General features: G+C 37.1%; 1 protein-coding gene across 1 annotated transcript in view; it reads left to right on the top strand.

Moving 5' to 3' along the window:
• The first annotated feature begins 12,151 nt into the window (after positions 1-12,151).
• HTR2C (5-hydroxytryptamine receptor 2C) overlaps positions 12,152-13,795 on the top strand; it is a 328,917-nt gene continuing 327,273 nt past the window's right edge. Inside the window, exon 1 of the mRNA XM_056125656.1 lies at positions 12,152-12,307. The gene's annotated coding sequence lies outside the window, so the exon portion shown is untranslated. The remainder of the gene's footprint in view (positions 12,308-13,795) is intronic.

Below are 13,795 nucleotides of genomic sequence, written 5' to 3'. Positions count from 1 at the left end.
CTTCCATAGTTCATTAGTGAAAATTGTTTTATGAAAATATTATTTCTCAATTCAACTTTAAAAAATATTGGTCTATATTTCATCTTTGTTGTCCGCAAACTTCCAAGAAAACTTACATTTTGGGGTTTCTACTAGAACAGACATATGCGGATGTAGAACAAGTTGAAGAAAACTCTTGAGTATATTGAAGTAAATTTTAAATCTACATCATATAAACAAGGCACGTTTTCTGTTCCCTCTGTTGGCTTTATAAGGTCAGGTATTATCATGCTATTTGATAAAATATTATGAAGCTAAAATTATAATCACCAAACATATTTAATTCAAAAAATCAAAATTCAAAAAAATCTGATATAATCTTCTTTTTAAAAATTTACTGGTTTATTTTATTTTACTTAATCCTTCTCTTCATTTTTATTGGTGCAATGGCCAAAGGCCACATAAACAAACACACACAACTGTAGCACTCCCATAATTTTTAATCAGGGTGCTTGTCTGTAGTTACACCTCTGGTTGTGACACTTACACACTAATCTGTGGCACAGTACTTGCACACATGATTCCCAAGGATCATATTCATTTAGTTCTGGTGTCTATGCAAATTCTGGTTTCAGTGTTGACTGGGAGTCAATGTGAGCGAATACACGTGCTAGCAGGGTTTTCATGCTACTCACATATCACTTTTCTTAGTTTACCAGGGATTAAATCCTTTATCTGTGGTGCAAGCACACACACACAAACACACACAGGCCAGAAAGAACTGTGGGTCAAGGAATGTGCTCAGCACACAGAACATCCTCTTAAAGCTATTTAAAAAGATATTAATATATTTTAATGAATCATAACATCACTAAAATAACTGTCTAGACTTTGAAAAACCACCATTTTCTTTGTATATATTTTATTGTACGTTTTAAGTTAGAATTGTAAATGACTTCTATGATTATAAATGTCCAATTAACTTAAGACAAATTAATGGGGGGGAACTCTTGAGAAATACATACTGGATATAATCCAGTGAGAATAATTTGTTATCAAACCTAATATAGATAATAGAAATAGCTTCTTTTCACTTACAAAGTTGCCTTGAAGAAAATATAATGATTAATACTTCCAGAAATCTTTACCTTACTTCCATGTGTTTTTTGAAATTCAGCCTACATTTTGAACTTTCTTCCATGTATCTATTGAACTTCAGTCAAGTTCTACTGACAAAACAATAGAGATCATCTTGAAGTCAGAAATACCTAAAACAACTTGCAATGATAGACTAAGCCATCTAAGTCTTGATTTAAAAACCTTTGTTGGCTACTGATTATATAACAGTTAAAAGATAAAGATGTATTTTGATGTAATAGTTCTGTAAGTAAAGGATTTTTGGCAAATAGAAAGCTAACAAAGTCAAACCCTCAGGCATGTCTTGGTCCCTGTCTCTTTCTTTGAAAATGACACCCCTCCCCAGCTACGTATATTTCTAGACAGCTATGTTCCAATATATGCATTCATTATTTTTCAGTACAAAGTTACCTAGTTAAGGATTTACTATCATTTTCCTATAGGAGCTAAAAGAAAAAAGAGTAAAATCGTGTCACTTCAAAAATCAACTACAAATAACTTTGTACACATAGTGCTTTAATAAAATAAAATTTAGAAATAAATAAATGTTTAACTGCCTGAGTCAAAATATATTTTCTGGCCTTTTGAATTCTTTAGATGATTAAACTCCAGTATTCTCATAACATGGTAATTGTCATGCAGTCATTGCTGTGTTGGCTATTGTTTCAAATTAAACTCTATCAAAATGAAGTAATTATGTACATGACTATAAACTAAAACATAAGTGCAAATATTTGGTATCAAAATATTTTATTAAATATTTTCCTTTTTTCTTAAGAGATAGAATGTTTGCTATTAGAATATGAAATATTGAGTTCACAGCTATTCATTTTAAATGGATTATATAAACTCAATTATGTTGATTACTGGTGAAAATTTAACTACTGAGTAATGTGAAAATACCAAAGATGCATGCATTCTGCAATTAAATCAATAATCTCTTAAATTTTACCCATCAATGTTTTTCTATTTTGTAGCCTTCATTATTCATGTTATTTTCTAGTGAGTATATACAAAAAAATTATTTTGTCATTTTAAACTAATTGAGAGTTTCCAGTGGAGACTTTGGAGAAGGAAGAAATGCCATATTTCAAACATGACCTCCTTTCATCTGAGTTATCCCGTCTTTAAGACAACTGTTAATAACATTGAAAGGGGAGTTATAAATTCATCTTTTCCCCATTGCCTCTAGCCCCCAGGAAATTAAGAAATGTAACATCTTGAGCTAAGCTTAACTTTATATAATACAAAACAAGTGGCTTTAAACCATGATAAAATTATATAGTTTCAGGAACTATTTTTCCAATATGAATTTAATTTCTATATTTAAAACTGACTGGCATTACCAAAGTAATAATGAATATCACTCAGCACAAGAATGAGCAGAATAAACAGAATAACAGTTAATGTCAAATAAACAGAAACGGGTAATTCAGTTTTGCAGACTGCTGATAAGATACATATTTCAAGCCTCCTTAAATCTAGTTTCTAATATTAACCTGAGGATGTTCTGTAATGTATCTTTAACTTCTGCTTATCATATATTAGGGAACTGCATCATTTCTACATAAAATAATAGTATGGTAAAAGTCTAAACACTGGCATCTTCATTATGATTGTTAGCTTGACATTATTGCCATTTATACAGTTACATAAAATTATTAGTAGAAAAATTTAAAAAGACTCCTTAAACATTAATTTCAAGTTTGATTTGACTAGTTCACTGTGCTAATTCTTTATTAAAAAGCCTTTCTGAAAATCTCAGAGGAGTCAGGGAATTCTATGTCTCACAATTTGATATTTCTGGAAATTAAGAAAGAAAACCTCTTTAAATTAAACTTAACTTTTTATCATACTGCACAAGTGGTTTTATGCTACAATAAAATTATTTAGTTTCGGGAACTATTTTTTGAATGTGACTTTAAATTCTATCTTTAAAAATGTTTGGTATTACTAAAGTAAAAATAAATAACAACTCAGCACAAGGATGAAATAGCTGAGTCAAATATACAGAAACAGTTAATTCAGTTTTGCAAAGATTTCTGATAAGATACATAGTTTGAAACTTCCTTAGTTCTAATCTTTAAAATTTATCTGTGTATGATCTGTAAGATATCCTTCTCTCCTGCTTGTCATGTATTAGTGAATTATATTTCTATGTAAAATAATACCATGATAAAAGTTTAGTTCATTGACTTCTTCAGTATGGTTGTTATCATAACATTATTGCCATTTATTCAGTTACATAAAATTATTAGTGGAAAATCTAAAAAGAAAAAAATCTCTTTGAACTAAGCATGAATTTATTTCACATTGAACAAGTGGTTTTATAACATGATAAAACTATGTAGTTTCAGGAACTATTTTTTAATGTGAATAGAAACTCAATCTTTAAAAAAACCGGCATTACCAAAGTAATAATGAATATCAGTCAGCACAAGAATGAAGAATAGAGTCAAATAAACAGAAACAGGTAATTCACTTTTGCAAGACTACTGATGAAACGGGTAGGGCGTTCGCCTTACAAGCGGCCAACATGGCCGACCCGAGTTCGATTCCTCCGCCCCTCTCAGAGAGCCCGGCAAGCTACCGAGAGTATTCGATATGCCAGACACAGTAACAACAAAGTCTCCAATGGAGACGTTACTGGGCCCGCTCGAGCAAATCGACGATCAACGGGAGGGCCTTTACCTTTACCTTTACCTTAAATCTAGTTTTTAGTATTAATTCGAGTATGTTCAGCAGGTAGGGCGTTTGCCTTACACGCAGCCAACATGGCCAACCCGAGTTCAATTCCTCCACCCCTCTCGGAGAGCCCAGCAAGCTACTGAGAGTATCTTGCCCACATGGCAAAGCCTGGCAAGCTACCATGACGTATTCAATATGCCAAACACAGTAACAACAAAGTCTCACAATGGGCCCACTTGAGAAAACCGATGAACAATGGGAGGACAGTGACAGTGACAGATGTTCTGTTATATATATCCTTCTCTCCTACCTGTTATCTATTAGCAAATTATATCAATTCTTCGTAAAATAATAGTATGATTAAAGTCCAGTTTACTGACTTCTTCAGTAAGGTTGTTAGTTTGACATTATTGCCACTTATATAGTTACTTAAAATTATTAGTAGAAAAACTCAAAAGTCCTCCTAAGACATATTATCAGATGTGATTTGACCAGTTCACTGTACCAATTCTTTATTAAAAGTCTTTTTGAAAATCTCAAAAGAGTCAGGGAAGTCTCAGTCTCACAATCTGAAATTTTTAGAAATTAAGAAATAAAACCTCTTTAAACTAAGTCTAACTTTATATCATACTGAAGAAGTTGCTATATGCCATGATAAAATTATTTAGTTTCAGAAACTATTTTTCAATGTGAACTTCAATTCTATGTTTTAAATGTCTGCATTAACAAAGTAATAATATCACTCAGCACAAGAATGAAAGAATAGTCAAATAAACAAAAAAAGGTAATTCAGTTTTGCAAATACTGCTGATAAGATACATATATCAAAACTCCTTAAATCTAGTTTTTAATATTAATCTGTGTATGTTCTATCATATATCCTTCTCTCATGCTCATCATATGTTAGTGAATTATATCATTTCTACGTAAAATAGTACTATTAGAAGTCCAGTTTACTGACTTCTTCAATATATTTGTTAGCTTGGCATTTTTCCATTTATGCCATTATGTAAATTTATTAGTTAAAAAACTAAGACAGCTTCCTAAAACATATTTTCAGGTGTGATTTAAGTAGTTCCCTGTGCTAATTCGTTCTTAAAGGTCTTTCTGAAAATCTACAAAGAGTCAGGGAATTCTAAGTCTCACAATCTGATATTTCTGGAAATTAAGAAAAAAACCTCTTTGAACTAAGTTTAACTTTATACCAAACTGAAAAGGTGGTTTTATGCAATAATAGCATTATTTAGTTTCAGGGACTACTTTTATGTGAATTTAAATTCTATCTTTAAACATGTTCGACTATACCAAAGTAATAATGAATATTGCTCAGCACAAGAATGAAGGAATAGAGTCAAATAAATAAGAACAGGTAATTTAGTTTTCAAAGACTTCTAATAAGATACATATTTTCAGACCTCCTAAATAAAGTTTTTAAAATTAATCTGAGTATGTTCTGTAATATATCCTTATCTCCTACTTATCATATGTTAGTGAATTATATCATTTCTACGTAAATTAATAGTATACTAAGAGTCTATTTCACAGACTTCTTCCTTCAGTATGGTTGTCAGCTTGACACTATTGCCATTTATACAGTTACATAAAATTATTAGTTGGAAAACTAAAAAAGCCTTCCTAAAACATTTTTTCAGGTGTGATTTGACCAATTTGCTGTGCCAATTCTTTATTAAAAGTCTGTCTGAAAATCTCAAAAGAGTCAGAGAATTCTGTCTCACAATCTGATATTTTTGGAAATTAAGAAATAAAACCTCTTTAAACTAAGCCTGACTTTATATCTCACTGAAAATGTGTCTTTATGCCATGATAAAATTATTTAGTTTTAGGAACTATTTTTCAATGTGAATTTTAAATTTATCTTTAAAATGTCTGGCATTAACAAAGTAATAATGAATATCACTCACCACAAGAATAAAAGAATAGAGTCAAATAAACAGAAAAAAAGTAATCTAGTTTTGGAAATACTGCTGATAAGATACATATTTTCAAGCCTCCTAAATCTAGTTTTTAATATGTATCTGAGTATGTTCTGTCATATATCCATGTCTTCTGATTATCATATGTAGTGAATTATATCATTCCTATGTAAATAATACTATAATAAAAAGTCCAGTTTACTGACTTCTTCAGTATGGTTGTTACCTCGACATTTTGCCATTTATTCAGTTACATAAAATTATTAGTAGAAAAACTAAAAAGACCTCCTTTAGCATATTTTCAGGTGCAATTTGTCTAGTTCACTGTGCCAATTCTTTATTAAAAGTCTTTCTGAAAATCTCAAGAGTCAGAGAATTCTATATCTCACAATCTGATATTTCTTGAAATTAAAAAAAAACCCTCTTTGATCTAAGCTTAATTTTATATCATACTGTACAAGTGGCTTTATGCCATGATAAAATTATTTAGTTTCAGAAACTATTTTTGAATGTGAATTTTAATTCTGTCTTTAAAAATTTCTGGCATTACTAAAATAAAAATAAATATCAACTCAGCATAAGGTTGAAAGAACAGAGTCAAATATACAGAAACAGGTAATTCATTTTTCCAAAACTTCAGATAAGATACATATTTTGAATCTTCCTTAACTCTAGTTTTTAAAATTAATTTGTGTATGTTCTCTAATATGCTCTTCATTCCTGCTTATCATATCCTAGTGAATTATATCTTTTCTACATAAAATAATAGTGTGATAAATGTCTAGTTCACTGACTTCTTCCTCCATATAGTTGTAGCTTTAAATTCTTGCTATTAGTACTGATACATAAAATTGTTGGTCGAAAAATTTAAAAAGTTTCCTAAAACATTATTTTCAGGTGTGATTTGATTAGTTCACTATGCCAATTCTTTATTAAACTTCTTTCTGAAAATCTCAGAGGAGTCAGGGAATTCTATGTCTGACAATTTGATATTTTGGCTGTTACTAGAGATAATGAAAATTTCTCAATATTTTTTGTCAACTCACAAGTCTTCCCTTCCAGTATACAAAAGTCACAGTTCATCATGTAACAAGATTCAAGTCCCCTACTTCCTTAATTATAATTATGAATAAAGTCTATACAACTGCTTTTATTCTTAGAATAATTGCTTTCAAGAACCAAAATGAGCTTCTTTCTATGAAAGTTGAAAAAGCTAAAGAAAAGGTTATGTTTTCTCACAATCATACCAATTGAGTACTTGTTGATCCTGATCCCAACCGAAATTCATGAAACATTTTTGAATTACTGTGATTTAAAATTTGTTTGAAGTTTTGCTATCCAAGATTCAGAATCTAGCATATATTTCTATGAAGTTTCCTCTTGGTCAGCTTGATCAGTCATAGCATCTTTTCCTGATGTGCCACAGATTTAATATTCAAACTATCAAGAAATTCAGATTTTAACAATCTTTCTGTTCTTGACCTTTCATCATAACTTCTTTTGTGATTACAATTAGCATTAAACATTGTTATTTATGTTCCTTCTTCCCAGAATTAGAATAAATGAGAACAAGAAGATAAAGACATTATTAACTAAATCTTTGTTTCAGATACTCGTAATTTAGCAGCGGTGACAATTCTGAAAAAAGGGAGAAGGGACTATATAACTATGGAAGGCAATGTCCCTTATTTGAAGAACTGTACTAAGGAACAGATAAAGCATAGAAGATCTAAATCTATTAACTCTACTATTTTAAATATGAATCTGAAGCAAATATTTTGTTGACTGGCAAAAGTCATGACTACTATAGTATATGCAGTAGAGATAAAAGTGATCTAAAAGTGGCACAATACAATATCGAGGTAGCAAGATAGCCCAGGGGCTTAGTCGTCTTCAGTGAAAAATAAAAGGAAAATAAAACTGTTGCTCTGACCTTTAAATCCTTCAATAAAAACAAACAGTTCTAAGCACCATCTTTGTCATCCTGTGCTTGCTGAATGAAGCATATATATTCACTATATCATGAATGTGCTTCATGACACACTCCTTTAAATCACTAATTTCTCTATATAGATTTTAGCTCTTTTTTCCTCTTTGAGAAAAAGTATATAAGAGTCCAAGTTCTTCCCTACTCAAACTTAGAAGTATATTTTAATTGTATTAATTTCTAAGTCTACAATTACAATTTTGTCAGATACAATTAAATTGTTTCTAAATAACATTTATTTCAAAAAAGAGAAGCATAGAATTTTTCTAAAAACCTTAAAATTCCTTTTCATTTTGAGAAGTGGTGACAAAAAGGTGTCCTGGGATCTTCCTTATCAAATCCTCCCAAAACACTTGCAGTTTCTTTCTCCTATCATAGGTTAAGGTACAAGAAAAACAGAGTTAATTGTTGTTTTTCACTCGATGAGAGGATCTTTTCAAAAATATGCTGCTCTGGAAGACTGTCATGATCAGAGACTGCCCCCTGCCTTCCTAAAGAGCACATAGAGTCCGTCTGCTTTGTTTTTCATTAAAAATAATCCTACCAAATTAAAAAGCCTTTTTGTGTAAGGAATCATTTATACAAAGGGTTTTTCTAGGTTGTTGCCTCTTCAATGGCCCTACTTTAGGAAGAATTAAAGAGAATTTTGCCATGTCAATTGTGATAAGTTTTACCTCAAGGATGGATATTTGAATATAGGCTAAAATATGAAATGCTATAAAGATTATTTGATAGTTATACAATGACCAAACATAATATAAACCCTCCCACAGACCTAAGGATTTTCTTTAAAACTGAAAAAAAATGAATGGATGATTGTCAATGTGCTCATTTACTACTCTCTAGTAAACAAGAGCCCGGAATGAGGGAAACATCTACTAGACTTTATGAGTATCTTCTTTTCGCTACAAAAATATCTATCCCCACGGTACTTTTCCAAAACCCAGTCACTCATTCTTTAAATCTATCACAGACCATAATCTTTTGAGTTTGTTAAAGTTGCGATTTCTCTGACCAAAAAAGGGAAAATAGCAATTATATTACTACTCACTATAACTTTATAGTGAATACAGTTATATATTATAATTTATATAATAGTTAACTTATTAGTAACTACATCCAAAAATAATTGAAAACCATTCCAAGTAGGTTACTATTATTCATATAAAAGCTTCCCAATGCCTAAGTGATAAGGAATTATCACTACTATATTCACAAATCTTTTTAAATTATTTCCTAATTTTTTTATCAATTTTCAAAAGGAGTGATTTTGTAAAGCTGTTTTGGAAAAGTAGTTTTGGAAACTCCCTGGTGCAAAAGTAACAAGCCCAACTATATCCTGAGAAAGGGGGGCAAATTTGTGAAAACTACTCCGGGGTGCTGAGGGTTAGCATCAAATATCAGAGTTGCACAGCAAATTTAGGCTCCTTCTAGGAACAACTTCTTAAAATCTATGAGAGTCATGAAAAAAACGAGGGGGGAAAGATAGAGCCGTTTCACGGGGAAATTACAGACAGGGCTTCGAAAAAATCTCTCTAGGGAAGACAAAACTCACTTGCTTGGATTTGTTTTGCGTTGCTTGGCGGGTTTCAAAGTGCACTTTAAACATTTTTTTTTTTTTACATTTCTAGTTAGTGTGGCCAGAACCTGCAACACCTAGTGAAATCGGCCTGAACTCCTACAGGCTCAGAGCTTTGGGCTCAGAAGACTAAAGCGAGGAAGAGGCAGTCGCCTCTCCTTTGTTGAAGAAGCAGAGCTGGCTCTAGGGACAGAAAGCGGGTTCAGGCTTCGCCAACATGAGAGCCGCTGGGCGAGCGCCGCTCAAAGGCGAATTTGCCCACTTGTGCGTATCTAATTTGGAAGCCCGGCTAGTTAACATCCTGCGGCACCAGAAACCCTTTGAATCCCTAGATGGGTTTCATTCACCCTGAGTCCCCTTTCTCCATGGGAGATGAGAGAACCGCCTCAAGGAGATGTGATCATAAACAGTGATAATTGACATTATTAAAGCATCATCACCTGCACAGGCGTCTCCATCAATTATGGTGATTGGCGACTCAAAGCCTGTTCCCAAGAGAGCTGATGAGAGTGGAGAGGGTCCCCGCTTTAACCCGTTGTCGCCGAATGCCATCTCCAGGCGCTCTGCCTGGCAGTCCTTTTTGCCTTAGCGGATATATTACCGGATTTATATTTACATCTCTTAAAAAGTAAACCCAGAACCTGTCTCGGACAAAATAACTAGAAGTTCCGAGGGGAAAAAAAGCAAGACAAAGCATTTATTTTGTGCTCACAGGGATCAAGGGGGCGCTTAGGGCTTTTTAAAAGATGAATGCTACTTATTAAAAGACAAGGTATGCATTTTCTTTCTCTATTTACAAAATAAGCGTCGCTAACACAGCATTTCTAAAGATGTAAGCATTGTATAGTTCTCGAACATGGCTGCAAAACCCGCGGCCACCTGTGCAGCATTCAACAGATGCTTCAAGTAAACCGCGAGGGTTTTTTTTGTTTGTTTTTGTTGTTTATTGTTTTGCTTTGGGAAACATAACTTGGGTGTTGGCAGTTATGTTTAGCGGCAAATTAAAATTTAGAGCCCTAAGTGTTTGAATTTTGTCTGTGTATTACTGAACAATAGTAATAGTTCTTTTTACACAGCGGGAAACTAAGGCACAGAGAGATGTGATTCGACATTTATCATTGCATCCCGTCCTTTCTCATCCTAATCAAAAGACAGCGCCTACTGGGGCAGCCTTAGCCTTGGGAGCGGCGCAAGCTCTGGTCCTCTGCGCGCCCTAAGGACTGGAGCCTCCAAGCCAGTGCACTGCTCCAATAGCCTCTTCCATAAAATCGCTTTTCTGCAATACGGTACCAAGCTGTCTTTTCAGACTCTGATATCTTTCTTTTAACCAACTATCCCCGATTTTCGAGAGAGTCAGTCCCGACTTCTCTAACGCCCGGCCCCCTGTGGTACAGTGCGGCTTTGCCTAGTTGACTCGCTAGAGATCTGAGGAGCCTCCATCTGCGCCTACTCCTCTCCAAGCCTCCCATTCCATCTTAGAAGCAATCTGGGGCCGCTTTAGAATCCCTGAGGCACCTTGGTCAAGGTGACCCAACTAACCCTTCTCTGTGCCGCAGCTGGGCCAGGCAGGAACCCTGCCAGCCTGGAGCTAGTGGAGAGCAGCTCTGCTAGGCAGGTTACAGCTTTTCACCCAATTATGTACAGGGGACAAGCTTTTGTGCTTCACCCTTGTCCTATTACCTTGACCTCTGCTGTGGGGCTCTAGGCTTTGACTGAAGAATTAGAGATATACTTGCCTTTGAAATCAGAATGAGCTGCCTTTGGGCTATCTTTACAAGCTTTTAGTTGGGTGGCAACGGGAGGTTATCAAGAAAGGAATTAAATGGCTTCTTTTTGGTTTGGATTTGTTTTCCTGTAAAATCAATGGCTTTTCTTTTTGCTCAGCATTTGGGACCCTGAAAAAGGGGTGTAAGTGAGCCTTATAAACAGCCTTATAGTTTCTGCACGCTCAATTTATTTGGTCCTGTGAGTGCCTCAAAAATTACTCCGACTGAAGGAAAGAGCAAAAATTGCAGTAGAGATTTTTCCAAAGGATTGTCAGAAGTCAGTATAGCCTACAAGGTTTGAGAAGTGTTTATTGATCTGAAATGCTCAAGTGAGGTGTGTGTGTGTGTGTGTGTGTGTGTGTGTGTGTGTGTAGGTTATACTTTGAAAGTTTGAGGATTCGTTCTTGAGATTTACCCACTTCCACTGACTCCAGTGCTTCTCAGTCTCGAGGGTCTCACCAACCAAGTTAATCACCCCTATCACCAACACTCTGGGGTCTCACTCGCTGGCCAGCAGGCTGCAGACATACCAAGAACAGCCTAAACAGGCTCCGGAGGGTGGGGTGGGGGAAAGAGGGGACAAGTGTAATGCTGAATGTTGATTGGTCACTCTTGGCCCCGCCCCTCATCCCGCATTTGTCCCAAAAGCGCTGTGCGGCTCAGCTAGAGCGGGGTAGGCGCTCTGGTGCTCGCTGGGGAAGCTTCCTTCCCCCGGCGCGCAGATCTCTCCTACGCAGCCTTTGGAGCGGCGAGACTGTCGGTCTCGTCCACTCCATCGGCTTGCTCGCTCCTTACCTGCCGGCTGCAGATGAACTTTCTCCCTTCTTCGTAGACACCCGTGTCGTCGGAGTCGTCGAGATCGTCGTGGCGCTCGCGTGATGGCCTTCGTCCGTTTAGAATAGTGTAGTTAGTTAGGGACCGCCGGACAAGAATGAACGTGCGAATTGCGCAGAGATGCTGGAGGTGGTCAGTTACTAAGCGAGGGTAGGTAGCGGAACAAAACAAGCCGAACCGGTCCGGGGGCGCAGGGTCGCCTGGAGGAGGTTGACAGGCTGGTGCTTCTGATCGCGCCGAGCTCCCTCCATCCCTCCCTCCGCCGAGGCGCGGGGTTGCGGCGCGCAGCGCAGAGCAGCGCACAGACTGCCGCGGGCTCCGCTGGCCGATTGCAGCCGAGTCCGACCCTCGTCCTGCTGCCGCCGCTGCGACCGCTGCGTGGTCCTCCTCCCGGACGCTTGTGGTAAGTTGGCAGCCCGGGCGGCGCGTTAAATGCAGAACCTCCCGGCTGGGGCTGGGGATGGGGTAGGGAGCGGGGACAAGTCCCGGGCCGTTGCGGTTTAGAGGACCGCACTCGATGTGGGGGAGAGAAGGAATTCTAAACACGCACATCTTGGGGTCCCTGGGAAGATATGGGGTCTCAGGTGCCACCAGAGGGGAGCCAGCGTCTGGAAGGAGGTTGGAAAGCGAGGGGACTGGAGTTTAAGACTCTGGGAGGAGGCGGGGGGAGGGGGGCGTCTCTATAAGACGGTGCCAGGGAAGGTGGAAGGTGAGCGACGCGGGGGGGGGGGGGGTCAGGGCGGACGGGAGGGGAGGGGAGTCTCAAGATGTAAAGAGGGCTGGAGGAAGACTGATAGTGGTGACTATGAGCAAAGGTTCTGACTGCAGAAGGTGCAGCTGAATAGGGGATGCGCGGAATGTTTTCTTTTTTTTCTTTTTTTTTAAATCTGATTTAGGGCAGGTGGGTGGGAGACAGAGATTTGGGAGTGCGGTGTGGGTGGGGAAGCGAAAATATCCTATTACGTTCTCATTGAAATCGACCCCAATTTTCTGAGAGTGTCAATAAACACTGGTAGCGCTGGAGAGATAAACACTGCGGATCTGTGTTTTGGTCTAATAGCTGTGGGCTGAATTTAAACAGCGCTGCTGACTATCACGTAAGTTTAAGAGGAAAATGTAAAGACATGAGTCACTTGGTGATACCCACTTTCGTATTTTAGAAAGGTTTACGGATAAGTCTCCAGCTCTGCCTCATAATCCAGTTCCTTTACTCAATTTAACCAGACAGGTAATCGCATCAGTGTACCTCGGAATTGCTCGACAGGAGAACAGGTTGCTGTTCCTGAGACCACATAAAGTTCGTCATTACAAAACTAGTCTGTGTCTGTTTATTTTCTGCGCCGTATCCCTTGCCTTTTGCTTCCTTTTGGGTAGTATGCGACCTAGAGGTGACATTTTGCATTATGTACAAGAACATCCCCCTCCCCAACACACACACACACACACACACACACATACACACACACACCTTTTGTGTTGTTGTTTTGGGGGCACACCCAAAAGTATGCAGGGTTTCTGCTTGGCTCTGCACTAAGGGATTGCTGGGGGGGGGGAGCGGGGGAGCGGGGGAGCAGGGGAGCGGGATGGTTTGGGGAGCGATCTTATGGGTTAGAGGGAATCTAGGGTTGGCTACATGCAACTAAGCACTCTACCTTTTATATTACCCTTTAGTCCCCAGGATCACCTCTCCTCCTCTTTTTTTTTTTTGAGAGAGAGAGCAGAGCTCTGCACTTTAATTTACAGGAAGACATTTGTCATTCAGATAATGTATAATTTGGTCGAGAGTCATTGCAAGTAAGGGGTGCAGCTTCTTTATTAGAATTTGCCCCATGTTCCATCAAAGGACACCTCTAATTGCTGATTCTTTAAGCTCATGCCCTTTACCAGGTAC

Source organism: Sorex fumeus, unplaced genomic scaffold (assembly GCF_029834395.1).
Source record: "Sorex fumeus unplaced genomic scaffold, SorFum_2.1 ptg000058l, whole genome shotgun sequence".
NCBI lineage: Eukaryota > Metazoa > Chordata > Mammalia > Eulipotyphla > Soricidae > Sorex > Sorex fumeus.
The sequence above is the reverse complement of the archived record's forward strand: the minus strand, read 5'-3'. Positions and strand labels throughout refer to the sequence as shown.